A 26,947-nucleotide genomic window follows, 5' to 3' on the forward strand; every position below is an offset into this window, starting at 1 on the left:
TAGTATTGGCTTTTGCTATAGACTCAATGTGATCTTGGATCACTAAAATAGAAAATGTAGAGTCTTGTGCTTGGAGCTTGAGCCAATCCTTTGTCCTTAGCATCTTGAAGGGGTTCCACATCCTTTAGTCCATGCCACTTCATTGTTGAACTTGTCTGAAACATACTAGGTAGAAGTGTTAGTCCAACAAGAGATATGTTGACATTAATTACCAAAATCACCCAGGGAGCACTTGTGCTTTCACCACCCAAGGGCAAGGACCATCACACACTGGAGCATTATTTTGAAGATGTCCTAGAGGGTGCCCGCTTGATAGAGGGTCAGTGCTCGAAAAATATAATGTTCGAGTGAAGTGTACTGAAGTTTGTAGAAACAATATTATGATATATTTAAGGCTATGCTTTTTATACTTCTGCCTAAAAAGTTTTTGGTGCCTCCTGTGCGGCCGTTTTTTGTATAATCTGAAAATTTGCCAGTCATCGGCTTCTGCCCCCTCACGTATAATGCAGGGGTGTTTGGAAAAGCACTAGATCACTCTTGACCCAACGTCTTGGTCCATTAAGTAGGTGTCAATGCGGCGAACCAGGCAATCGGACTATAGGGCTTTAACACTTTCACTTAGCCATAGGAGTTTGATGGTGGGTCTACGATATAGCCCCTGGTATGTACGCGGTTATCCGAATACGGTGCGTTGACATACGTGACCGGAAGAATGGTCCTTCGTGTAATACGGAAGGAATCGTGAAGATTCCGATGAGTAATCGAGTGGTTGACCAGCTCTCGCCGCATCATGACAGTCAGTTTTCGGCTTTCTCTACTGAGGTGCTCATCCGAACGAACCAGGACACAATCGCAGTAGTTCTCCCTTTACTACCCTAGCCGATAGGGCGGAACGTAAGGTAGTAAGAACAGGAGCCGGGTAACCTAACTATTGACCAAAGACATGATTTGGAGCTGATGCATATAAGGCCAAACTCGAGACGCCGAACACTCCCTATAGGTGTTTGGACTTTTCAAAGTATACCGGGACAAATACAGCCCCTGTTAATGGACCCAGATGTCAAGGCACGTGTGGCAATCTGACGTGGGGAGAGAACGCAGGTGGTGAGAGAATAAAAACTCCAATCATAATATGAACCAAGCTGCTTCTATAATATCCCTTTCTAGTACGGCTAGTCGTATTCTTACAGATAATGCCGATAGCTTCCTTGGACACTTTGCATGCCAAAAAAGGTATAAAAAAAGAGACAAAAAAGGTTTGCACAGGGTCTTAATCTAAAAAGAAACCTTAATGCGGGGCCCTGCTGCACGTCTGCTTCGTTTTCTCCTTTGTGATGTGTCCTTGAAGGGGGGGGGGGAGTGCGATGGCCATCTGTAAAAAAGAAAGAACCTGGAAAAAGAAATCCAGTGTGGCCGTAAAGAAAGTTGGTTCGTTTAATGAACCTTGAAAGATAACTATAGAGTCCAAATAGGGTCGAGCCAAACTATGGACTATTTGTGTGCAGTGTGAGCGCTGCCCAAGGAATTTTAAGGGTATATTTGTGTACATGAGGCACGTATGCTATCACCTTATGGGGTAGTCGATGGGGGCGTAACTGCTAATCGAGTTCAGGTTTATCTGAGCTGCCGCACTGAGGCGTACGCCGGACATGTTTAGCTGTGTCTGTGGTCTTAACGACTGATGAGTTATTCGGCTTGAATAGGCCGTTATGGACTTCGGCTGCTAGGGCCGCAGTGTCTTTCTCCGTACGAAGAGAGCGCTCCATATTTCCATTGACCGTAATGACGCCACGTGGTCCAGGAATTTTGAGCTTTAAATAAGCATAGTGCAGGACTGCATTAAAGTGGGCGAAGGCCATTCTTCCGAGTAGTGCATGATAGCCACTTCGGAATGGGGCTATGTCGAAGATTAGCTCTTCGCTTCGGAAGTTATCGGGAGAGCCGAATACGACCTCCAATGTTAAAGAGCTCGTGCAGCGGGCTTCTACGCCCGGTATAACTCCTTTAAAGGTCCCGCCGTCCATAAGGACTCGAGTAAGATGGTATCCATCGATTATTGGATCGAGTACTAGGGCAGCCGAACCCCTGTGACGGATACTAGTCGGATGATCCCTGCAATCAAAGGTGATCGGACAGGCTGACCATGGGTTGAATTTGGGGGCAACAGGCTCAACGGCATAGACATCTTGGAGTGCGCGCTTGCGTTCCCTCTTTGGGATATGAGTGACATAGATCATGTTCACTGTTTTGATCTCTGGTGGAAATTTCTTTTGTCCCCCCGTGTTCGGCTGGCGAGATTCATCCTCGTCTTCGCTCTAAGGTCCCTTCCCCTGGTGTCTGGCTGTGAGTTTGCCGACCTGCTTGAAGACCCAACAACTGCGGTTGGTATGGTTCACGGGTTTAGCGGGGGGACCATGGATCTGGCAGGGCATGTCTAATATTTTTTCCAGGCTGGATGGACCATCTTTGTTGCCTTTAAATGGCTTCTTCCGTTGACCGGGTCTGGGGCACTGAATCCGGCATTTACCGCTGTATCATCTGGGCTTCCAGCATTGTTTCGACATTTGTTTTTGTTTTGTCGAGGCTTTCCATTGCCATCCCTGACTTCGGATGTGCTAGGGTCGCTGGTGCTGCTACGGGCTAACCTGCTGTCCTCACCCGCGCAAAAATGGGTCATGAGTGTAGTTAGGGCTGCCATTGTCCTAGGATTTTCCTCGTCGAGGTGTCTAGCTAGCCATTCGTCCCGGACACTATGCTTGAAGGCCGCTAAGGCTTCGGCGTTCGGACAATTGACGATTTGGTTCTTGTTAGTGAGAAACCGGTTCCAAAGCTTATGGGCTGATTCCCCGGGTTGTTGGATTCTGTGACTTGGAACGTCAGCATCCGGGGGGCGGACATAGGTCTCCTGAAAATTGGCCCGAAAAGCATCCTCAAGCTCTTCCCAGCTTCCAATGGAGTTTTCTGGGAGGCTTTTCAGCCAGTGTCGAGCTGGTCCTTTCATCTTGAGGGGTAAATATTTGATGGCGTGGAGATCATCTCCGCGGGCCATGTGGATGTGGAGAATAAAGTCTTCTATCCAGACTGCAGGATCCACCGTTCCATCGTATGCCTCGATATTTATGGGTTTAAACCCTTCTGGAAATTCGTGATCCAGCACCTCATCGGTGAAGCATAGGGGGTGTGCAGTACCCCTGTATTTGGCTACGTCGTGGTGTGGGTCCGACGGTTGTAGTGTTAGGTATCGGCTCTGAACTGGTATATGACCGGTATATTTGGCTTGATAGCCACAGTCCCGCGTGGGGGCACGGTCCCTGGATACGTAGATGGATCTGGTCCTGCTAGCTAATACATCTCCAACGTATCTATAATTTTTGATTGTTCCATGCTATTATATTACCCCTTTTGGATGTTTATGGGCTTTATTTTACACATTTATATCATTTTGGGACTAACCTACTAACCGGAGGCCCAACCCGTATTGATGTTTTTTTGCCTATTTTAGTATTTCGAAGAAAAGGAATATCAAACCGAGTCCAAACAGAATGAAACCTTCAGGAGCATGATTTTTGGAACGAACATGATCCAGAGGACTTGGAGTGCAAGCCAAGAAGCAGCCGAGGCGGCCACGAGGGTGGAGGGCGCGCCCCCTATCTTGTGGGCCCCTCGGGCGGCCACCGACCTACTTCTTCCTCCTATATATACCCACGTACCCCGAAAACATCCAGGGAGCCAACGAAAAACAATTTCCACCGCCATAACCTTCTGTATCCGCGAGATCCCATCTTGAAGCCTTCGCCGGCCCTCCGCCGGAGGGGGAATCAACCACGGAGGGCTTCTACATCAACACCATAGCCCCTCCGATGAGTTGTGAGTAGTTTACCACAGACCTTCGGGTCCAGAGTTATTAGCTAGATGGCTTCTTCTCTCTTTTTGGATCTCAATACCATGTTCTCCTCGATCTTCCTAGAGATCTATTCGATGTAACTCTTTTTGCGGTGTGTTTGTCGAGATCCGATGAATTGTGGGTTTATGATCAAGTTTATCTATGAGAAATATTTGAATCTCCTCTGAATTCTTTTATGTGTGATTGAGTTATCTTTGCAAGTCTCTTCGAATTATCAGTTTGGTTTGGCCTACTAGATTGATCTTTCTTGCAATGGGAGAAGTGCTTAGCTTTGGGTTCAATCTTGCGGTGTCCTTACCCAGTGACAATAGGGGTTGCAAGGCACGTATTGTATTGTTGCCATCGAGGATAAAAAGATGGGGTTTATATCATATTGCATGAGTTTATCCCTCTACATCATGTCATCTTTCTTAATGCGTTACTCTGTTCTTATGAACTTAATACTCTAGATGCATGCTGGATAGCGGTCGATGTGTGGAGTAATAGTTGTAGATGCAGGCAGGAGTCGGTCTACTTGTCGCGGACGTGATGCCTATATACATGATCATGCCTAGATAATCTCATAATTATTCGCTTTTCTATCAATTGCTCGATAGTAATTTGTTCACCCACCGTAGTACTTATGCTATCTTGAGAGAAGCCACTAGTGAAACCTATGGCCCCCGGGTCTATCTTTTATCATATAAAGCTTTCAATCTACTTTTATTTGCATCTTTACTTTTCCAATCTATATTATAAAATACCAAAAATATATTTATCTTATCATACTATCTCTATCAGATCTCACTTTCGCAACTGGCCATGAAGGGATTGACAACCCCTTTATTGCGTTGGTTGCGAGTTCTTTGTTTGTTTGTGTAGGTGGATGGGACATTTGAGGAGCCTCCTACTGGATTGATACCTTGGTTCTCAAAAACTGAGGGAAATACTTACGCTACTATTGCTGCATCACCCTTTCCTCTTCAAGGAAAACCAACGCAAGCTCAAGACATAGCAAGAAGGATTTCTGGCGCAGTTGCCGGGGAGGTCTTCGCTCAAGTCAACACATACCAAGTACCCATCACAAACTCATCTCCCTCGCATTTACTTTATTTGCCATTTTCGTCTCGTTTTCCTCTCCCCCACTTCACCCTTACCGTTTTATTCACCCTCTCTTTCCCAATCTTCTCCTCTCTTTTTTGCTTGCCTTTTTCTGTTTGCTTGTGTGTTGGATTACTTGTCGCCATGGCGCAAGATAATACCAAATTGTGTGATTTCTCCAATACCAATAATTATGATTTCCTTAGTACTCCGATTGCTCCTCTTAATGATGTTGAGTCTTGTGAAATCAATACTACTTTGCTGAATCTTGTTATGAAAGATCAATTCGCCGGCCTTCCTAGTGAAGATGCCGCTACCCATCTAAACAACTTTGTTGATTTGTGTGATATGCAAAAGAATAAAGATACTGATAATGATATTGTTAAATTGAAGTTATTTTCGTTTTCGCTTAGAGATCGTGCTAAAGTTTGGTTTTCTTCTTTGCCTAAGAATAGTATTGATTCATGGAATAAGTGCAAAGATGCTTTTATCTCTAAATATTTTCCTCCTGCTAAGATTATCACTCTTAGGAACGATATTATGAATTTTAAACAATTTGATCATGAGCATGTTGCCCAATCTTGGGAAAGAATGAAATTGATGATTCACAATTGCCCTACTTATGGTTTGAATTTATGGATGATCATACAAAAATTTTATGCCCGATTGAACTTTGCTTCTAGAAATCTTTAAGATTCGGCCGTGGGAGGCACGTTTATGGAAATCACTTTAGGAGATGCTACAAAACTTCTTGATAATATTATGGCTAATTATTCTCAATGGCACACCGAAAGATCTACTAGTAAAAAAGTGGATGCTATAGAAGAAATTAATATTTTGAGTGGAAAGATGGATGAACTTATGAAGTTGTTTGCTACTAAGAATACTCCTCTTGATCCCAATGATATGCCTTTGTCTACTTTTATTGAGAATAATAATGAATCTATGGATGTGAATTTTGTTGGTAGGAATAGTTTTGGAAACAATGCTTATAGAGGAAACTTTAATCCTAGACCGTTCCCTAGTAATTCCTCTAATAATTATGGAAGTTCCTACAATAATTCTTATGGTAATTTTAATAAGATGCCCTCTAATTTTGAGAATAGTGTGAAAGAATTTATGATCTCTCAAAAGAATTTTAATGCCTTACTTGAAGAAAAATTGCTCAAAGTTGATGATTTGGCTAGGAACGTTGATAGACTTTCGCTTGATGTTGATTCTCTTAAACTTAGATCTACTCCTCCTAAGCATGATATCAATGAGTCTCTGAAAGCAATGAGAATTTCCATTGATGAGTGTAAAGAAAGAACCGCTAGATTGCGTGCTAAGAAAGATTGCTTTATAAAAGCGTGTTCTTCTAGTTTCAATGAAAATAATGATGAAGATCGTAAAGTTATTGATGTGTCTCCTGTTAGATCTTTGTTTTGCAATATGAATCTTAATAATAATGGGACTGGAGATGAGTCAACTTTAGTTAGAAGGCGTCCAAATAATTCATAGTTTTTAGATTTTTCTGCTAAATTTGGTAAAAGTGGGATTGGAGAGGTCATGACTTTAAATAGCATTGAACCCACTATCTTGGATTTCATGAAACTTGATTATGATTATTGTTCTTTATAAGGTTGTATTTCCTTGTTGCAATCCATTGTGAATTCTCCTCATGCTTATAGTCAAAATAAAGATTTTACCAAACATATTGTTGATGCCTTGATGCAATCTTTTGATGAAAAACTTAATTTGGAAGTTTCTATACCTAGAAAACTTAATGATGAGTGGGAACCTACTATAAAGATTAAAATTAAAGATCATGAGTGTTATGCTTTGTGTGATTTGGGTGCTAGTGTTTCCACGATTCCGAAAACTTTATGTGATATTCTAAGTTTCCATGATCTTGATGATTGCTCTTTAAATTTGCACCTTGCGGACTCCACCATTAAAAAGCCAATGGGAAGGATCAATGATGTTCTCATTGTTGCAAATAGAAATTTGGTGCCCGTAGATTTTATCGTTCTTGATATAGATTGCAATCTTTCTTGCCCTATTATTCTTGGTAGACCTTTCCTTAGAACGATTGGTGCGATTATCGATATGAAGGAAGGGAATATTAGATTCCAATTTCCATTAAGGAAAGGCATGGAGCACTTTCCAAGAAAGAAAATTAAATTACCTTATGAATCTATCATGCGAGCTACTTATGAATTGAGTGCCAAAGATGCCACTACTTAGATCTATCTTCGCTTTTATGCCTAGCTAGGGGCGTTAAACAATAGCGCTAGTTGGGAGGCAACCAAATTTTATTTGTGTTTTTTGTTTTTGTTTCTGTTTGGTAATAAATTTTGCATCTACCTTCTGTTTAGATGTGTTTTTGTGTTTTAATTCGTGTTTGTGCCAAGTAGAACCTATAGGATAACCTATGTTGTTAGTTAATTTGATTCTGCTGAAAAACAGAAACTTTGCGCGCACGAAATTAGTTTTTTTAAATCACAGAAAATTGATTTTGCGTTGATTCTTTTTTCTGTAGATAAATAGACAAGTTTCCCAGGACTTCCTATTTTAGTAGGAGTTTTAGAGTTTCAGAAGTATGCATGGGTTACAGATTGCTACAGACTGTTCTGTTTTTCACAGATTCTGTTTTTCGTGTGTTGTTTGCTTATTTTGATGCATCTATGGCTAGTATTAAGTGGTATGAACCATAGAGAACTTGAAATAAAGTAGGTTTAACACCAATATAAATAAATAATGAGTTCATTACAGTACCTTATGTGGTGGTTTTGCTTTCTTTCACTAACGGAGCTTATGAGATTTCCTGTTGAGTTTTGTGTTGTGAAGTTTTCAAGTTTTGGGTAAAGATTTGATGGACTATGGAATAAGGAGTGGTAAGAGCCTAAGCTTGGGGATGCTCATGGCACCCCAAGATATTCAAGAATAGCCAAAAGCCTAAGCTTGGGGATGCCCCCGGAAAGCATCCCCTCTTTCGTCTTCGTTCATTGGTAACTTTACTTGGAGCTATATTTTTATTCGCCACATGATATGTGTTTTGCTTGGAGCGTCGTGTATGATATTAGTATTTGCTTCTTAGTTTTCCACAATCATCCTTTCTGTACACACCTCTTGGGAGAAGCCCACTTGATTAGAATTTATTAGAATACTCTATGTGCTTCACTTATATCTTTTGAGCTGGATAGTTTTTGCTCTAGTACTTCACTTACATCTTTTAGAGCACGTCGGTGGCTTAATTTTGTAGAAATTGCTAGTCTCTCATGCTTTGCTTATATTATTTTGAGAGTCTTTTAGAACAGCATGGTATTTTCTATGGTTATAAAATTGGTCCTAGAATGGTGGGCATCCAAGTTGGGTATAATAAAAACTATCATAGGAAGTGAATTGGATGCTATGATCAATTTGATACTTGATAATTGTTTTGAGATATGGAGGTAGTGATATTAAAGTCATGCTAGTTGGGTGATTATGAATTTAAAGAATGCTTCTATTGAAGTTAGCAAGTCCCGTAGCATGCACGTATGCTTAAAATTGTGTAACAAATTTGAAACATAAAGTGTCCGTGGATTGTGCATCCTTATGAGTGGCAGTCGGGGACGATCGATGGTCTTTTCCTACCAATCTATCCCCCTAGGAGCATGCGCGTAGTGCTTGGTTTTTGATGACTTGTAGATTTTTGCAATAAGTATATGAGTTCTTTTGACTAATGTTGAGTCCATGGATTATACGCACTTTTACCTTTCCATCGTTGCTAGCCTCTTCGGTACCGTGCATTGCCCTTTCTCACCTTGAGAGTTGGTGCAAACTTCGCGGTGCATCCAAACCCCGTGATATGATATGCTCTATCACACATAAACCTCCCTATGTCTTCCTCAAAACAGCCACCATACCTACCTATTATGGCATTTCCATGGCCATTCCGAGATATATTGCCATGCAACTTTCCACCGTTCCATTTATCATCATGACACGCATTACTATTGTCATATTGCCATTGCATGATCATGTAGTTGACATCATATTTTTGGCAAGGCCACTTTGCATAATTTTTCATACATGTCACTCTTGATTCATTGCCCATCCCGGTACACCGCCGGAGGCATTCATATAGAGTCATATCTTGTTCTAGTTTTGAGTTGTAATTCATGTGTTGTAAATTAATAGAAGTGTGATGATCATCATTATTAGAGCATTGTCCCCCCCCCCAAAAAAAGAAAGGCCAAAGAAAAAAAAAGAAAAAAGGGAAAGGCCAAAAGAAAAAAAGAAAGGCCCAAAAAAAGGAAAAGGAAAAAAATAAAAAAAATAAAAAGGGGGCAATGTTACTATCTCTTTTCCACACTTGTGCTTCAAAGTAGCACCATGTTCTTCATATAGTGAATCTCATATGTTGTCACTTTCATATACTAGTGGGAATTTTTCATTATAGAACTTGGCTTGTATATTCCTACGATGGGCTTCCTCAAAATGCCCTAGGTCTCTGTGAGCAAGCAAGTGGATGCACACCCACTAGTTTTCTTTTGTTGAGCTTGCATACATTTATAGCTCTAGTGCATCCGTTGCATGGCAATTCCTACTCCTCATGTTGACATCAATTGATAGGCATCTCCATAGCCCGTTGATTATCCTCGTCAATGTGAGACTTTTTTTTGTCTTCTCCACACAATCCCCATCATCATATTCTATTCCATCCATAGTGCTATATCCATGGCTCACGCTCATGTATTGTGTGAAGGTTGAACAAGTTTGATATTATTTAAGTACGAAACAGTTGCTTGGCTTGTCATCGGGGGTGTAGAATTTGGGAACATTTTTGTGTGACGAAAATGAAGCATAGCCTAACTATATGATTTTTGTAGGGATGAACTTTCTTTAGCCATGTTGTTTTGAGAAGACATGATTGCTTTGATTAGTATGCTTGAAGTATTACTATTTCTTATGTCAATATGAACTTTTATTTTGAATCATTTGGATCTGAACATTCATGCCACAATAAAGAAAATTACATTGAGAATTATGCTAGGTAGCATTCCACATCAAAAATTCTGTTTTTATCATTTACCTACTCAAGGACGAGCAGGAATTAAGCTTGGGGATGCATGATTTTTGGAACGAACGTGATCCAGAGGACTTGGAGTGCAAGCCAAGAAGCAGCCGAGGCGGCCACGAGGGTGGAGGGCGCGCCCACCCCTACAGGGCGCGCCCCCTATCTCGTGGGCCCCTCGGGCGGCCACCGACCTACTTCTTCCTCCTATATATACCCACGTACCCCGAAAACATTCAGGGAGCTAACGAAAAACAATTCCCACCGCCGTAACCTTTTGTATCTGCGAGATCCCATCTTGGAGCCTTCGTCGGTGCTCCGCCGGATGGGGAATCGACCATGGAGGGCTTCTACATCAACACCATAGCCCCTCCGATGAGTTGTGAGTAGTTTACCACAGACCTTCGGGTCCATAGTTATTAGCTAGATGGCTTCTTCTCTCTTTTTGGATCTCAATACCATGTTCTCCTCGATCTTCCTGAAGATCTATTCGATGTAACTCTTTTTGCGGTGTGTTTGTCGAGATCCGATGAATTGTGGGTTTATGATCAAGTTTATCTATGAGAAATATTTGAATCTCATCTGAATTCTTTTATGTATGATTGAGTTATCTTCGCAAGTCTCTTCGAATTATCAGTTTGGTTTGGCCTACTAGATTGATCTTTCTTGCAATGGGAGAAGTGCTAAGCTTTGGGTTCAATCTTGCGGTGTCCTTACCCAGTGACAATAGGGGTTGCAAGGCACGTATTATATTGTTGCCATCGAGGATAAAAAGATGGGGTTTATATCATATTGCATGAGTTTATCCCTCTACATCATGTCATCTTTCTTAATGCGTTACTCTATTCTTTTGAACTTAATACTCTATATGCATGCTGGATAGCGGTCGATGTGTGGAGTAATAGTTGTAGATGCAGGCACGAGTCGGTCTACTTGTCGTGGACGTGATGCCTATATACATGATCATGCCTAGATAATCTCATAATTATTCACTTTTCTATCAATTGCTCGACAGTAATTTGTTCACCCACCGTAGTACTTATGCTATCTTGAGAGAAGCCACTAGTGAAACCTATGGCCCCCGGGTCTATCTTTTATCATATAAAGCTTTCAATCTACTTTTATTTGCATCTTTACTTTTCCAATCTATATTATAAAATAACAAAAATATATTTATATTATCATACTATCTCTATCAGATATCACTTTCGCAAGTGGCCGTGAAGGGATTGACAACCCCTTTATTGTGTTGGTTGCGAGTTCTTTGTTTGTTTGTGTAGGTGCGTGGGACTTTTGAGGAGCCTCCTACTGGATTGATACCTTGGTTCTCAAAAACCGAGGGAAATACTTATGCTACTATTGCTGCATCACCCTTTCCTCTTCAAGGAAAACCAACGCAAGCTCAAGACGTAGCACGAGCCTTTATGTTCAGGTCCTCACGTAGATCGTGTTTCTGGCCCTGAGCCGCGGCCTCCCTTCCTTGACGAGGAGGGGGTGCGGGCTTGTGTACGCCATTGCTAGCCGCTCTGTCTCGTCCACGAGGTGGTCGGTCCAGCTTGTCGGTGATGTTGTTTTTTGGTGGTATGGGCGCAATAGCCTCATTGTCGAATTCCGGCAGCAGTTTATGCTTGGGATAGCCCTTTGTTTGGCGATTACAGCCATATTTTTCCTCGGCGTCTAGCACTTCGTTCCATCAATCATTGAGCGTATCCCGTGCGGCTTTAAGCCGCTGCTTCTGCTTCTTCAGGATCCTTGTGGTGGCGATAAGCCTTCGATGGAGGCGCTCTTGTTCTAAGGGTTCTTCTCGGACGACAGATTCGTTGTCGCCCAGGCTGATCTCCTCTTTGGAGACAGGTTGATAGTTGCTATCTTTGGCATCACTGTGGTCAGACAACGGCCCCGGACTGTGTTCGCCGTCCTCTCGCTCGTCCTGCTCCATCACTGGATCTGCGGGGTCCTTGGCTTGGTCCGGAATATCACCATCATCAGTGACAAGGTTGCTGTCTTTCTCTTTGTCGGATCGAGATCGGCGCTTCTGACGCCGACGCTTGGGAGGTTCATCGACAGGCTTATCGTCATCGCCGTCGGTCTCCTTCTCTTTAAGTGTGTCCACCATGTATACGTCATACGAGGAGGTAGCCGTCCAGCGCCCCGTAGGCGGTGGTTTTTGTGCCTGCTCCTCTCCGGCATCGTCGTCCATACCGTCGATGTCTTCGGAGTTGTAATCGAGCATGTCGGTTAAGTCTTCGACAGTGGCTATGAAGTGGGTGTCGGGTGCGAAGCAAAATTCTCCGTCATCAGCTTCCAATTCAAACCGGATATAGTTCGGCTAATAGTCCCCTAACAAGGAGAGGGTTTTTAATGAGTTTAGCACATCGCCTAAAGGAGAGTGCCGGAAGATGTCCGCGGAGCTGAACTCAACGATCGGCGTCTGATCAGATTTGATGAGCGCGGATGCACGCGGTTCGGAACCTATGGCCGGAGACGAATACGAGGTTCCCGTGACGTAGGAGCCGCTTGAGGTTGGGTCTGTGTGCGGATCCAACGCCGATGAGTCTGCGCTTCCGCAGCGGGGTTGAGCTTCCCGCCTTCGGTCGGCGCAGCCTGCTCCGGATCTAGGGCCAGAGCAGTTATAGGGGCTATCTCCTGGGCACGGTTCGATGACAGATTTAGGTCATGTTCATCATGGTGGCAGGGAGCGGCTGTCATGGGCTCGAATCCGGTGAAGATCAAGTCTCTGCGGATATCTGCAACATAATCCAAGCTTCCAAACCTGACCTGATGGCCAGGGGCGTAGCTGTCGATTTTCTCTAGATGGCCAAGCGAGTTGGCCCGCAGTGCAAAGCCGCCGAATACGAAGATCTGTCCGGGGAGGAAATCCTCGCCCTGGACTGCGTTGTTGTAGATGATTGATGGAGCCATCAAACCTTTTATTGACGATGCAGCGGAACTCTCAATGAAAGCACCAATGTTGGTGTCAAAACCGACGGATCTCGGGTAGGGGGTCCTGAACTGTGCATCTAAGGGTGATGGTAACAGGAGGCGGGGGACACGATGTTTACCCAGGTTCGGGCCCTCTCTATGGAGGTAATACCCTACTTCCTGCTTGATTGATCTTGATGAATATGAGTATTACAAGAGTTCATCTACCACGAGATCATAATGGCTAAACCCTAGAAGTCTAGCATGTATGATTATGATTGCCTCTACATACTAAGCCCTCCGGTTTATATAGACACCAGAGGGGGCTAGGGTTGTACAAAGTCGGTTACAGGGAAAGGAATCTACAAATCCGAATACCAAGCTTGCCATCCATGCAGTGAGTCCCATCTGGACACAAGAAGAAGTCTTCTGTCTTGTATCTTCATAGTCTAACAGTCCGGCCCATGTTAATAGTCCGGCTGTCCGAGGAGCCCTTAATCCAGGACTCCCTCACCTGCCCCAAGGGGGTGGTGGAGCCTTTGGACACCCCCCGAGAAGGGCTTGGTGGGCGTGAGTTGGTCGTAAGGCACCTGGAGAATGTTGAAGGCTTCCACGGAGAGGACGTTGACGCCAGCGCCACCGTCGATGAGGGACTTGGTGACCGCGATATTGCTGATGGTGGGTGTGCACAGCATGGGGTGCGCACCAGCAGCAACCACAGTCCTGGGATGATCCCTGAAGTCGAAGGAGATGTCGACCTCAGGCCTTGCGTGGCCCCACGAGGCCTCAGGCTGCGGTTGAGTAATGCCTGTCCGACGGAAGATTTGCTTGACGCGGCGGCCATAGGCAGAGGCCTGTGACCCGTCGATGATGCAAGCGACCGCGTGGGGCACCAGTGCCGTGAAGCGCGCGGCAAAGTGACCGCAGAGCTCCTCCCAAGAGGAGATCGAGGCGTCTGGGAGGCCGCGGAGCCAAGATCGAGGGGCCTCCGTAAGGGCCAGGGGGAGCCAGTTCTCCATAGCCTTGTCGTCGCCACCCGCCGCTTTGATGGCTTGCGCGTATAGATGGAGGAACTCCTCAGGGTTCGCAATGTTGTTGTACCGTGGGGGCAGCGCCAGCTTGAACTTCGCCGGCCACCACACCCTACGTAGGCAGGGGGTGAAGGCTGGACAACCGCGGAACCCCCATAGGCTTTAGGCGGCCAAGCCTGGGAGACAGTATCTGCTATGGGAACCACGAAGCGAGGGTGGAGTGCGATTGATGAAGAAATGAAGCTTCGACAGACCACCTACTTGGCGCGCCAAATGGCGGAATCGGGGCTCCGCAGACCCAAAGAAGGTTCGAACTCTGGGGCGTGTATGAATGATCTCGCTTCACAACGATGCCCCGCTCGCCACACCCAAGGCTTGGTCTCACCGAGTGCGCGGAATCATAGAGAAGGGATGACACAGGGATTTACCCAGGTTCCGACCACCTTGCGGGGTAATACCCTACTCCTGCTTTTTGGTGAATTGGCCTCACGAGGAGGTTGAGTATGAACCAGTACAGTGGATGAGCAGCCTCGCGAGGGCTTAGGTGATGAGGATGAATCGATCCCTCTACCATGGAGGATAGTCTATATTTATAGTGGCCTTGGTACTCTTCCCTCATAGCTTAGGCGGGAAGGAATTCAATAACAGCCAATTTGGAAGGGGACAAGAAGTACATCTTATCCTGACAAAAGATAGTTTGTGCCTGCAAAGCTTCTGGCTGTGACACAGAGATAGGCTCGATGATGACATCCATCCTATCAAGCTTGTGGTCTTGGTCTTGTTGCACCAGAATGGAAACCTTTGGGGGATCCCTCGGGAACCCGCGCTGGTCTTTGCCTCCTTAGCACCAAAGAGGAAACTGTCCTCCTCTACACCCGCTGGAGCCCGCCTGGCCTTGGTCATCATGGCTCATGTCATCGTGGGCATCACAAGGCGGGAGGCCTTCATAGAAATCTCTGCTCCTCGGGAGGCAGCCTGGGGAGGCCGCTCCTCTGGAGGTCTTGATGTCGTTCTCCTCGCGAGGCCAGGGGCCCTCCGAGGGTCTTGTCCTCGGGTTCCTGTAGCTGGGCCGTACCGGGCCATCGATGAAGCCGCGCGCTGGGCCACAGGCAGGCAGGTCTGGACACCCCCAATCCCAGAACATCGACAAAGGGATCCTAGACCGGCGGAGTTTGAGGACTTTCTCCTCACTTTGACAGTGGGGAATGAGAGAGGCATGCCGAACGCCACCGCCACTAGTTTGAAGTTTCCTTCTGTGCATTACTTTGTTTTATTCATCGCGAAGTGTTTAACAGCTAGGGAGAAGGTTGGTGCACTCAGTGCCCCCGACCTCGCCATTTTACGCCGTGCACTACACAATGATCACACCTTTAGCCTAGGGGCTATTATTGCACATCGTCTGCACCTCAACATGACTATGGGCAAAATTCATGGTGGTAGTTATGCTACTCGCTTAGCGAGCCACTTTAACGTTTAGATGCGCCAACATGATTATCCTTTGCCCTGAGTCTATCTAGATGACCAAGTGTTGGAGGATCACCAGTTTATCGACACTGCCGATTCTATTCATAACACTCCTTACAACCTAGTTTTTCAGTGTGGAAACCCGTGATCAAATCTTTTACCCTCACTCTACCTCTTAAACCTCAGGACGAGATTTCTTGTAGTGGAGGAGATCTGTAACACCCCCAGTGTCATGCTACAGTGATCTCACCCTAATGGTGCCATCTCATCAAGTTTAACTAAGCCAAATCTCCACTTGACAAATATTCAAAGCCTTTTTCGAATTTAAAATAAAGTCAAATAATTTTTTTGTTCAAACAGCAGAACAAAAGTGTTCATAATATTGCAAAAAATCCCAAAGCTACTATAAAAATAAAACCAACATTACTCGAAACTCTAAAAATGCCCCTAGCTATTTTTGAATGACCCAGCAGCACTCATCCATCGCATTTAAATTCAAACCAAAATCAAATGAGGTCCAATTTTTTTATGACAGTGCAAAAAATTGCATCTTATTTATCTGCCAAGTTTCATGTTTGACAAAAATGAAATGAAAACAGAAAGAATTAGAAAATAGAAGAATAAAAGAAAACAAAAAAACGAGCATCAAACCAAGCTTTTATTCATCGAAAACCACAATATGTGGGATACATCTCTCGTTATGGGATTGTCCGAGCCACACATGGCGACCCCTCCCCAACGAAATAGAATGCTTGGCTAACTTATGAGCTTCAACATTAACGACGTGACTTTCAAAAGTAAAAGAGCAACTAAAAGAAGCAGCTAAGTTGTTTATCTCCTGGACAATAGCTTCATTGGGTCCACGACACGCCCCATTAATCGATCCCACGACTTATTTTGCATCAGACGCCACTATAATCGCATGGTGGTTAAGATCTTGCGCCAAAGCCAGTGCTTCCCTGCATGCTATTGTCTCCAAGATGACAGGGTCATCTACTCCCCCAACAACTAGTGCTGAGCTCCCAAGGAAGACTCCGGCTGCATCTCGGCAAACTGCTGCAGCAGCTCCTCCCACTCCTCTCCGACATGCTGTGTCAACATGTAGCTTCGCGTACCCCTGTGGAGGAGCCTTAGGGCGCTGGTTGTTTGTTCGTCCCTGCCTTCCAATCTGAACTGTCGCTGGATATGTGACGGAGCTTGAACTTATCAGGAAAGAAAACAAAAATAAAACAAATAAAACTGCACTCTGCAATAGTGCAGTCCAGCACAGTGCAGGCCAGCCCACGTTGCCCGGGCGTTTCTTCAACCTCCTGCTCCTCCCCATTGCGCCGGAGTTCGCTCGCCCGTTCCCGCGCCGATCTCCATGCGGCGGCCATCCGCCGTGCCCCCACGCAGCTAAGGACACCCTCGCCCCTCCCCCGAAACCCTAACGCCCCACTCTTCCCCTCGCTCACACTCCCTCTCGCTCCACTCCCCTCCTCACATCCCCCTCCTTCCCGAGCGCCGCCATGGACACGTCGCCGGTGTAGCCTTAACCGCTGCCCTCCCTGCTGTCGGAGACCACGCCAGGGGCACCGCCTGCGTCGCCTACGTTGCTTCGTGGTCGCGCTCGAGCTCGGAGCCACCACATCGCCGAGTCTGTGCGAGTTAATTGCACGTTGGTACCACACTTGCTCACCTACTCACGAATCAGTACCACTACTCGTGCATGTCGCAGTTCAGTACCAACTCAGGGCCTAAGTGATGCAAAACAGTCTGAGCTGCGTATAAATGCGTATTGACGGTGTATCTGACCGCCAGGACCCGCTGTCAGGGGCTGATGTGGCATGCTCTTTTACAAATAGAACCCTTACCTTGTATTTAATCACGCACATATCCTCTGTTTGCCAAAAAAAGGTCTTGCCGCAAAAATATTTTTCTCGACAATGACGACACGGGCTTGCCGCCGCGTTTTCGAACCCTCGCCGTGCGGTTGGAAGCGTTAGCTGGCTACCGCTGAGCTGCTCCTGCTACTACTGCTTTAACAGGGACGCCTAATCCTTTTATACCTTGCAACGTTCGACTTTTTTACGAACTACAAAAATTTGCGCGCCCGTCCGTCGGAAATCGATCCGCGCCGAGTCGTTCGCAGCGCTCGCTCGCTTGCCTATGCGTCAACTGGTTCGTATACGTCTTTAAACTCCGAGCAGTTCCGATTTTTATACGATATAAAAAATATTATCTGACATTAAAAAAATGTTCATCACGTCGTATAATTAAAAATATGTTCATTGCATCATATGTTAAAAGTTCATCGTATAAAAGCGTATCCTATATTAGAAAATGTTCACCACATCTTTTAATATATATATTAAACATTTGTTAATATACAATGATCTTATTTAAATATATGATTCCGTATTACAGAAATTTTATCGTTTATATGTTGAACATTTTATAATATACGATATCTATATATATATGTGTGTAATTTTTTTCAATATACGTTGCGTACACTGTGTTCGGTCTGAAGAATACACAAGGTCTGAATAATAGACCTGCTGGTCTCCGCTTTGTTTTTGGGTTGACGTTCAAAAAATTTATAATTAATCTGAAAGGTAAAGAAAGTGTTTGTGCATTTGAAAAAAAAGTTCAGAACATTTTTGGAAAAAGTTGAACGCGTATTTAAAAGTTGTAAATGTATTTTCTAAAATGTTCATCATGCATTATAAAATTTATTACGATAACACAATAAATTTTAGTACATGTTATCATTTTTTCGAGTAACTGTGCATTAAAAAATAGAACAAATATACGCAGTAACTCTGAGTTGGGCATATAATTTTTTTAACTGTGTATTTGAAAATTACAATGAGGATGCATAATAATTGTGCATGCATGTGGTCCTGAGTGAAGACACATATTCTTACATTCTTTTTTTAATCCACATAAATTTTAGAAAAAAGTTCATGCTTGGCACTAAATAATACTAACCCACATAAAATATTGCCGTGCGTGGGTTCTAGTGTGGTGCTTGTCACTAAATAGTACTAACATATAATTACAAAAAAAGCTGATAAGAATTATCCTTTTTTAGGAATATATGTGTGTGGTCCTGGGCCGCGGTTGGGCCGTCCTGCAGCCCATGCGAAGCTGCATCTTCTAGCTCGATCGGAATATCGGATCTGGGATTCGTGGACGAACCACACGGGCAGCGGGGTTTGACTCCAGCGCCTGTTCCCGTTTGGCCACCGGCGACCACGCCGCCCTCAGCCCTTGTCGCCCACACCGCCACCGTCACCCACCTGTGCAACCCCACCAGCGTCGCCGACCACCACCGCCCCGGCGAGCCAGCGAACAGGAGAGGAAATGAAGGCGATGGGAGAGGGGCACCGTGCTCTGGCGAGCCAGCCGCTGCTCCGACGAGCCAGCGACTGGGCTCCGGCGCCCGGCAACGGGGCTCCGGCGAGCAAGCCCGGCAAGGTAGAGGCGGTGGGGCACAGGTGAGGCGGCTGGGAGTGATTTAATTAAAAACAAAGGTGTTTTCTGCAAAAAATATGCCAAGTTGGCTCCTGGCACGCGGGTCCCAGCGGTCAGATACACCGTCAATATGTCTTTATACGCAGCTTAGACCGTTTTGCATCACTTAGGCCCTGAGTTGGTATTGAACTGCGACATGCCCGAGTAGTGGCACTGATTCGTGAGTAGGTGAGCAAGTGTGGTACCAACGTGCAATTAACTCAGTATGTGCCATCTTCCACCTCCGGCCACCACGGCGCTGCCACTGCTCTGCCACCCTCTGCTGCTCCTAAACCGCTCGCCAGCCTCCGTGCACCGCTAGGTGAGTTCCCGCCCCCTCCGCCTCTCTGTTACCTTGCCTACTCCTTGTAGTCACCCGCTGCGTGTGACACCGTTCTTCTATCGGTGACCGCGGCTAGCGCATGCTCGCCGCGGCCGTGGCCGCATCTCGTGTGCCCCGCATCGCCTCTGGCCCTGGCCAGGCCGCGCCCGCATGCACCCTGCTCTCGCGCCCCGCCTGCTCAGGCCGCACCCGCGTCCACGCGCTCGCCACCATACCCGACTCCGGCCGCCGCCCTCGCCGCTCATCACCGCCGCTACCGGCCTTCCTACCCTCGTCGACGCCAGGTCGACGCGCCGCACCAGCCGCATCCGAGCACACTATTCTGCGCCCTCTCCCATGCCCCGTAGCCTGTTCCCCGCCATCGCCCGAGCACGGCCGCTGCTCCGCCTCGTCGCAGGCGTCGTTCCCGGCCGTTTCGGCCCACGCCACCGCCCCAGTTAGACGTGTCGCTCTGCCCGCGTCCAAATGCACCCAACCGCGCCCCGACCCCCGAGCAGGCACCCGTAGCCGATTTCCGACCATGTCCTAGCCCTCTACAGCGGGAGAGGCTCGCCGGAGCTCTCTCCGGCGATGTCGCCAACATGGTGCTGCTGAGGCCACCCCACAGTCGTTGGGTGGTCCCTAGTGGCCCCGCTGACCCCCTTTTGACCGGCTGACTTTGGTCAACCGCTGACTTGGCAAGCCCAGTCACTAACTGGTGGGCCCCTGTATTAACTAAATGACAGAATTAAAATAATTAGTTTAAGTAGTTAAACTAATTACTCGCTGAAATGTGGGCCCTAGCTAGTTAATTAGCCAAATTAGTTACATTTAAATTGTTAAATTAACTAAGTAACTCACAGTAGGGTCCTAGTTGTCAGTTTGACCAGTCAATGGACTGAGTTGACTGCTGACGTCATGATGACATCATGTTGCTGCAATAATTTCATTTTTAATTTAAATAATATTAATTTCAGAAATGATTAAAACTTTGAAAAATAATATAAAATAATCTATAAGTCAGATGAAAATAATTTATATATGAAAGTTGCTCAAAAAATGTAGGGAATCTGAATGTGCAAAGTGGCCTACGCGTCATGGCTGGAGCCACGAGATTGCCACCTTAATGTAGATATCGTAAAGATAGGTTACATGTGATGGTGGCAAGACGTACATGGAGGACCCCGACGAGGAAAAGGTGTACCAGGCGCGGGACGAGGAGCTATAATTTCGTGTCACGGCGGAATTACAAATTTTGAGACAACATTTTCTGAAACATCCGCCACGACAATGTTTTCTAAGATTTTGGCCACGGTAACGTTTTTGAAATGGTTGCCACGACAACGAAATATAGATTGAAGACGATCATGGAGAACTCCCGGCACCTAGGGCTATACCATATCATGCTATTATGAATTTCCTAAGATGTTTATCCCTTTGTTGTTTGCACCCTTTGATTGCACAATAGTCAATTATTAGGGTGATCTCTAACAGTAAATATCAAGTTCAAAGGTGCTCTTCCCAGTGTTGCAACCATCTATAACACGTAGCATTCCGGAGTGCATCATGTCCAGATAAGTACAAATGGGACGTGAGGTGTAAGATGGGGATGGTCAGACCATGTATGCACATAGCACTCAGTTGTCTTGAAGTTCTAGCAGAATCATTCTAAGCTCAGAGCACGAAGCATTCAAAGATGAACAAGAGTTACATGGAGATATGATCAGCAGAAGTTTGCCCACTGGCCAAAATTCTCGTCATCAGTGATGTCCACATCAATGGCTGAGAACTAGACTTGGATCTTGAATCGCTCACTATTAATTATGAGAGATATTAATTTGAGTTGGAGTGCACTTTAAATTAAAATTTGTTTTAGTATCTAGTGCAATATTAATTATGAATTGTGTCTAAAATTATTTGTGTATATCATTGTAGATTAGATGGCTCGCAATATGTTCAACTTAGCCCCTATGGTTGAGAAAGAAAAGTTGGTTGCAAATGCTCGAAACTATGCGGATTGGATCTGGAACCTAAGATTTGTTCTCACGAGTGCTAAGGAGTATGTGCTGGATCAGCCGTTAGGTGATGCTTCCAGAAAGGATGCACCACCAGAAGAAGTTGTTGCTTATGCTGCTCGTAGGGATGACTATGAGGTAGTCCAGTGTCTCATATTGACTTGCAAGGATCCTGAACTACAGAAACCTATTGAACGATCTACCACTCAATTTATAATTGGGTCACTGGAAGTTCTGTACAAGAAACGGACAAGGACCAAACTGTTTTGAATTAACCAAGGCCCTGACTGAGTGCAAGATGAAAGGGGCTTCCTCAATGTGTGATTATGTAGTGAAGCTTCCTGACTATGTTGATAGACTTGCTTCACTGGAATTTGGAATTCCACCAACAGTTGGTACAGATATTGCGCTTGCTTCACTCCCCCATCTTACGATGCTTTATCATGAGTTACAACATGAGCAGGATTGAAAGTGCAAATGAGTTGTTTGCTATGCTAAAAAATATGGAAGATGGGATGCATAAGAACAAAGAAGTGTTGAGAGTCAACAAGACTAGCAGTTTCAAGAAGAAGCGCAAGTCCAAGGAGAAATCTACCGGTGCCAGTAAGACCATCTCTCAGAATAAGAACAAGGGTGGAGCCACTAAGGAGACTGAATGTTTCAACTGCAAACAGAAGGGTCACTGGAAGTGTAACTACAAGAAGTACTTGGCGGATGAGAAGAACGGTTATTCTGGTAAAGATATAAAAGTTATACAAAGTAATATTTTTTTTGACTGAATAATAGAAAGTTAATATTGTTTTACTTGTTTCTGTATGTCGCAAGTATTTGATACTGATCGACTGCTCTCGTTTGCAATCCGATGCAGGGACTACAGAAAGCTCACAACATGAGAAGAAATGAAGATGTGATGCTAGTCAAGGATGGTAATGGGATCGCTACTCGAGACGGATGGAGTCTATCTTCAAGATTTATCTTAGGGTCGAATAATAGTTATTATGTTCCGGAGTCGTGTAAGACATTATGTTCTCGATTATGTGACGGATATTCTTATAAAGTTTTGAACAATAGTTGTTCAAGTGGTTATAAGAATATGTTTGGATTTACCTCAGATTTTGATGGATTATTCGTGAATCTCGATTTAAAAAATTTATAACATTAATTCTAAACACCTTGAGAGGACTGATGAGCTCCACTTAAATGTGGGACTACTTGGTTATATCGGGAAATAATCTTCATATAGATGAAGTATTGAATTATCTTGATTTACAAATCAAATAAAAGAATACATAGTGATATATAAGGTCCGATGAATAACACATGGAGCGGCAGATATTTATGCTTCATTAAAGCTTAGGAAAATATGATTTACTTAAATCTGAAATATTTGAATAGTTCAAAGGAATTTCAAGATATATTATTTGAAGAGTTCATATATTTTATAATGAAGATAAGGATCATTATGACAAAAGATAAAGTGATTCTTCAATATTGAAGAAAAAAATTCTAAGTCATAAGTTTAGCGAAACACTCAAACAATTGTGGAATTATTTTGTTACCGATTGCGTTTATAAAGTTTGGGGTATAATTGAAATAGAAGATATACACTCAACAGAGCACCACATATTAGTCTGGCTAATACAAACCATATGAGTTATGGAGTTTATAAACCTGGTAAATGTTGAACTGTAGGATATCTCAAAAACATGATTTGGATTCTTCCATTGAATGTTCAAAAGGCAAAGTGTTTGGCACGTATGAACACTTTTTAAGAAAAGGGTTTTCTTGTAAAAGAAATAAGCGGGAGGACAATACAGCTTGGAAAGGATTATGAATCTCTAACGGTAATAAGCAGGATTAACAAACTGGGAGTTGTTCCGATAGATTGTCTACAAAATAAACCATAAGTTACTACATTGGATGTAGAAACTCTAAAGCTTGTAACAGGATTATGCAAATCAGGAATATTGTTGAATTTTCTGAAATTTCAGATGAGATATTCATCTTGGAAGAAGATGAACTAGCACACTACAAGGAAGCGATGGCGGCGCTCACCTCAAAGGAATGGCTCATACCTATGCACACAAGAATGAAAATTCATATACCATTAAGTTTAGAACTCAATTGTTAATTTTCATGCATAATAAACAAGTTTAGAGCTTGGTTGATACTTCAATGAGTATGAAGTAAATAGAATGGATATCAAAACAAGTTCCCTAAATAGGAAAGTATGTATGAATGATACAATCATAAAAGTTTAAAAATGCTCAGCACACCGGATAAATGAGCAAACTTCAAAAGAGTTTTTTGAAGATTATAATAAGTGAGTTGGCATTGAGATTTTGGTCTTGTCAAAATGATAAAAGTACTTTGTGTATATATATAACTTGGTGGGAGCTATATAGTATGATCTCATATGTATATGACATATTATGGAATGCAAATAATATAAAACTTTTGAGCACAAAAAAATGGTTTTGAAACATGTTTCCGTCAAATTTTAAGGCAAAATATTGGGCATAAAAGAATCTATAAAGATAGATCAAAATGTCTGATTGAGCTAAAATAAGTTTATATATTTTCACAAAGGTTTAAAATGTTTAAATAGAGAAAATGTTTTCTCTCAGTGTCATATAACTCGATGCTTATGATAATCAATTGATAAGCATGGGCAGATGAATGAATTCATCTTGATAGTTATGATATATAAAAGGGTCAAAGAGTTTTACTAAGTGTTAGTAACAGATATCAAGGATCTCAAAAGAATAAATGTATTATTTTGAGAATATGAAGTTAAATTTCATTATTGAGAATATATGAATATCAACTTCATGATCGATATAATTGGGCTATGATAATTACTTAGAATTATTTTATGACCAATATTGTTGATTCTATAACGATAGAGATATGTGTTTTGAAAACATTAGATGTTTCAATATTGTCTGAATCAAGAAGTGTCTTGATATAATTGGATGTTACAAAAGTTGTAAGAAATCCATAAACATTATATTGTGAATCTGGCTAATCAAGAAGAGTCTTGATATAAATGGGTGGATCCAAAGTATGATGTGAATATAATCAAGAACAATCCTGATATAGTTGGAGTGATTCCAACTGCAATGAGTCTAATAATAATTTATTTTGAATAAAATGTTATAGCTCAAAAAAAGATGGATTGAGATCCTTAAAATCAGACAAGACTAACACAAATATTACAATGTTTTGAATATGTCAGAACTAATGACAAAGGCTCTACCAGAAGCAAAGCATGAGCAACACCAGACAAGCCATAGGTGTTTGAAGACTATCCAGCTAGATTATTGACTCTAGTGCAAGTGGGGGACTATTGGAAATATGCCCTAGAGGCAATAATATTTTATTATTATATTTAATTATTCATAATTAAGAGTTTATATTTTATGCTATAACTGATATGATCCTGGAATATGTGATTCAGTGGAAAACTCATGTGCACGTGTGAAATGATAAATGGTTAAACAATGGGTTCCTGGTCTCGCCTCCAAGACTGGCTCAAGTGTTGTTGGTGATCACATTTTCTAGATCTTAGGATATTGAGGGAGTCCCGGACTAGGGGGTGTCCGGACAACCGAACTATCATCATCGGCCGGACTCCAAGACTATGAAGATACAAGATTGAAGACTTTGTCCCGTGTACGGATGGGACTTTCCTTGGCGTGGAAGGCAAGCTTGGCGATACGGATATGTAGATCTCCTACCATTGTAACCTACTCTGTGTAACCCTAGCCCTCTCCGGTGTCTATATAAACCGGATGGCTTTAGTCCGTAGGACGAACAACAATCATACCATAGGCTAGCTTCTAGGGTTTAGCCTCCTTGATCTCGTGGTAGATCTACTCTTGTAATACCCACATCATCAATATCAATCAAGCAGGACGTAGGGTTTTACCTCCATCAAGAGGGCCCGAACCTGGGTAAAACATTGTGTCCCTTGTCTCCTGTTACCATCTGCCTAGACGCACAGTTCGGGACCCCCTACCCGAGATCCGCCGATTTTGACACCGACATTGGTGCTTTCATTGAGAGTTCCTCTGTGTCGTCACCGATAGGCTCGATGGCTTCTTCGATCATCAACAACGACGCAGTCCAGGGTGAGACCTTTCTCCCCGGACAGATCTTTGTATTCGGCGGCTTTGCACCGCGGGCCAATTCGCTTGGCCATCTGGAACAGATTGAAAGCTACTCCCCTGGCCATCAGGTCAGATTTGGAAGTTTGAACTTCACGGCTGACATCCGCGGGGACTTGATCTTCGATGGATTCGAGCCACAGCCGAGCGCGCCGCACTGTCACGACGGACATGATTTAGCTCTGCAGACGGACAGTACCCTGGAGGCCGCACACGAGTCCGCTCCGATCTTCAATTCGGAGTCGGCTACGCAGATCGAGGACGGATGGCTAGACACCGCCTCGGAGGCTGCAACCTCTATGGCGATAGAGCCGAACACTGACCTTGTCCCTCATGAAGCTCGTGACTCCGAGGTGCCGGACTCCGAACCTCCCGCGCCCCCTCGAATGGAATCAAATTGGGCGCCGATCATGGAGTTCACCGTTGCGGACATCTTTCAACACTCACCTTTCGGCGACATCTTGAGTTCTCTAAAGTATCTCTCGTTATCAGGAGAGCCCTGGCCGGACTGCGGTCAGGACAGTTGGGATGCGGACGACGAAGAAATTCAAAGCCCACCCACCACCCACTTAGTAGCCACTATCGACGATCTAACTGACATGCTAGACTTCGACTCCGAAGACATCGACGGTATGGACGACGATGCCGGAGACGACCAAGAACCAGCGCCTACCGAGCACTGGAAAGCCACCTCATCATATGACATATACATGGTGGATATCCCAAAAGATGGGAAAGACGGAGGAACAGAGGAGGATGACCCCTCCAAGAAACAGCCCAAACATCGACGTCAGCGGTGCCGCTCTAAATCCCGCCAAAGCAAGAATGGAGATTCCGGCACCGGAGATAATAACACCCCAGACAGTGCCGAAGACAACCCCCTGCAGCAAGATTCAGCACAGGAGGACGGAAACGCCAGCCCTCACGAGAGAGTGGCAGACGAAGAGGTAGAGGATGATAATTACATGCCTCCCTCCGGAGACGAGGAAAGCCTCGGCGACGACGAATTTGTCGTGCGTGAGGATCCCGCCGAACAAGAGCGTTTTAAACGCAGGCTTATGGCCACGGCAAACAGCCTCAAGAAAAAGCAGCAACAGCTTAGAGCTGATCAAGATCTGCTAGCCGACAGATGGACTGAAGTCCTTGCGGCCGAAGAGCATGAGCTCGAACGCCCGTCCAAAAGCTACCCCAAACGCAAGCTGCTACCCCAATTAAAGGAGGAGGCATATAAACCCGCATCACCAGAGCACGATACGGCTGACCGGCCACCCCGTGGCCGCGATAGAGAGGACTCTAGGCCCTCCATTAGAACTGTATCCCGGCGTCGCTCGAAAAGCACAAGACCACAGGGGACCGCTCTGGACTTGCGAGACATATTGGAGGATAAGGCAAGACAATCAAGATCGATCTACGGATCGCGGGGGCGCCCCATGATACGTGATGACAACCGTCGCGCCGGACACAGCAAGTCCGGCCGGGCCGAACACAGTAGACAAAACTA

Source organism: Triticum dicoccoides, chromosome 3B (genome assembly GCF_002162155.2).
Source record: "Triticum dicoccoides isolate Atlit2015 ecotype Zavitan chromosome 3B, WEW_v2.0, whole genome shotgun sequence".
Taxonomy (NCBI): Eukaryota; Viridiplantae; Streptophyta; class Magnoliopsida; order Poales; family Poaceae; genus Triticum; species Triticum dicoccoides.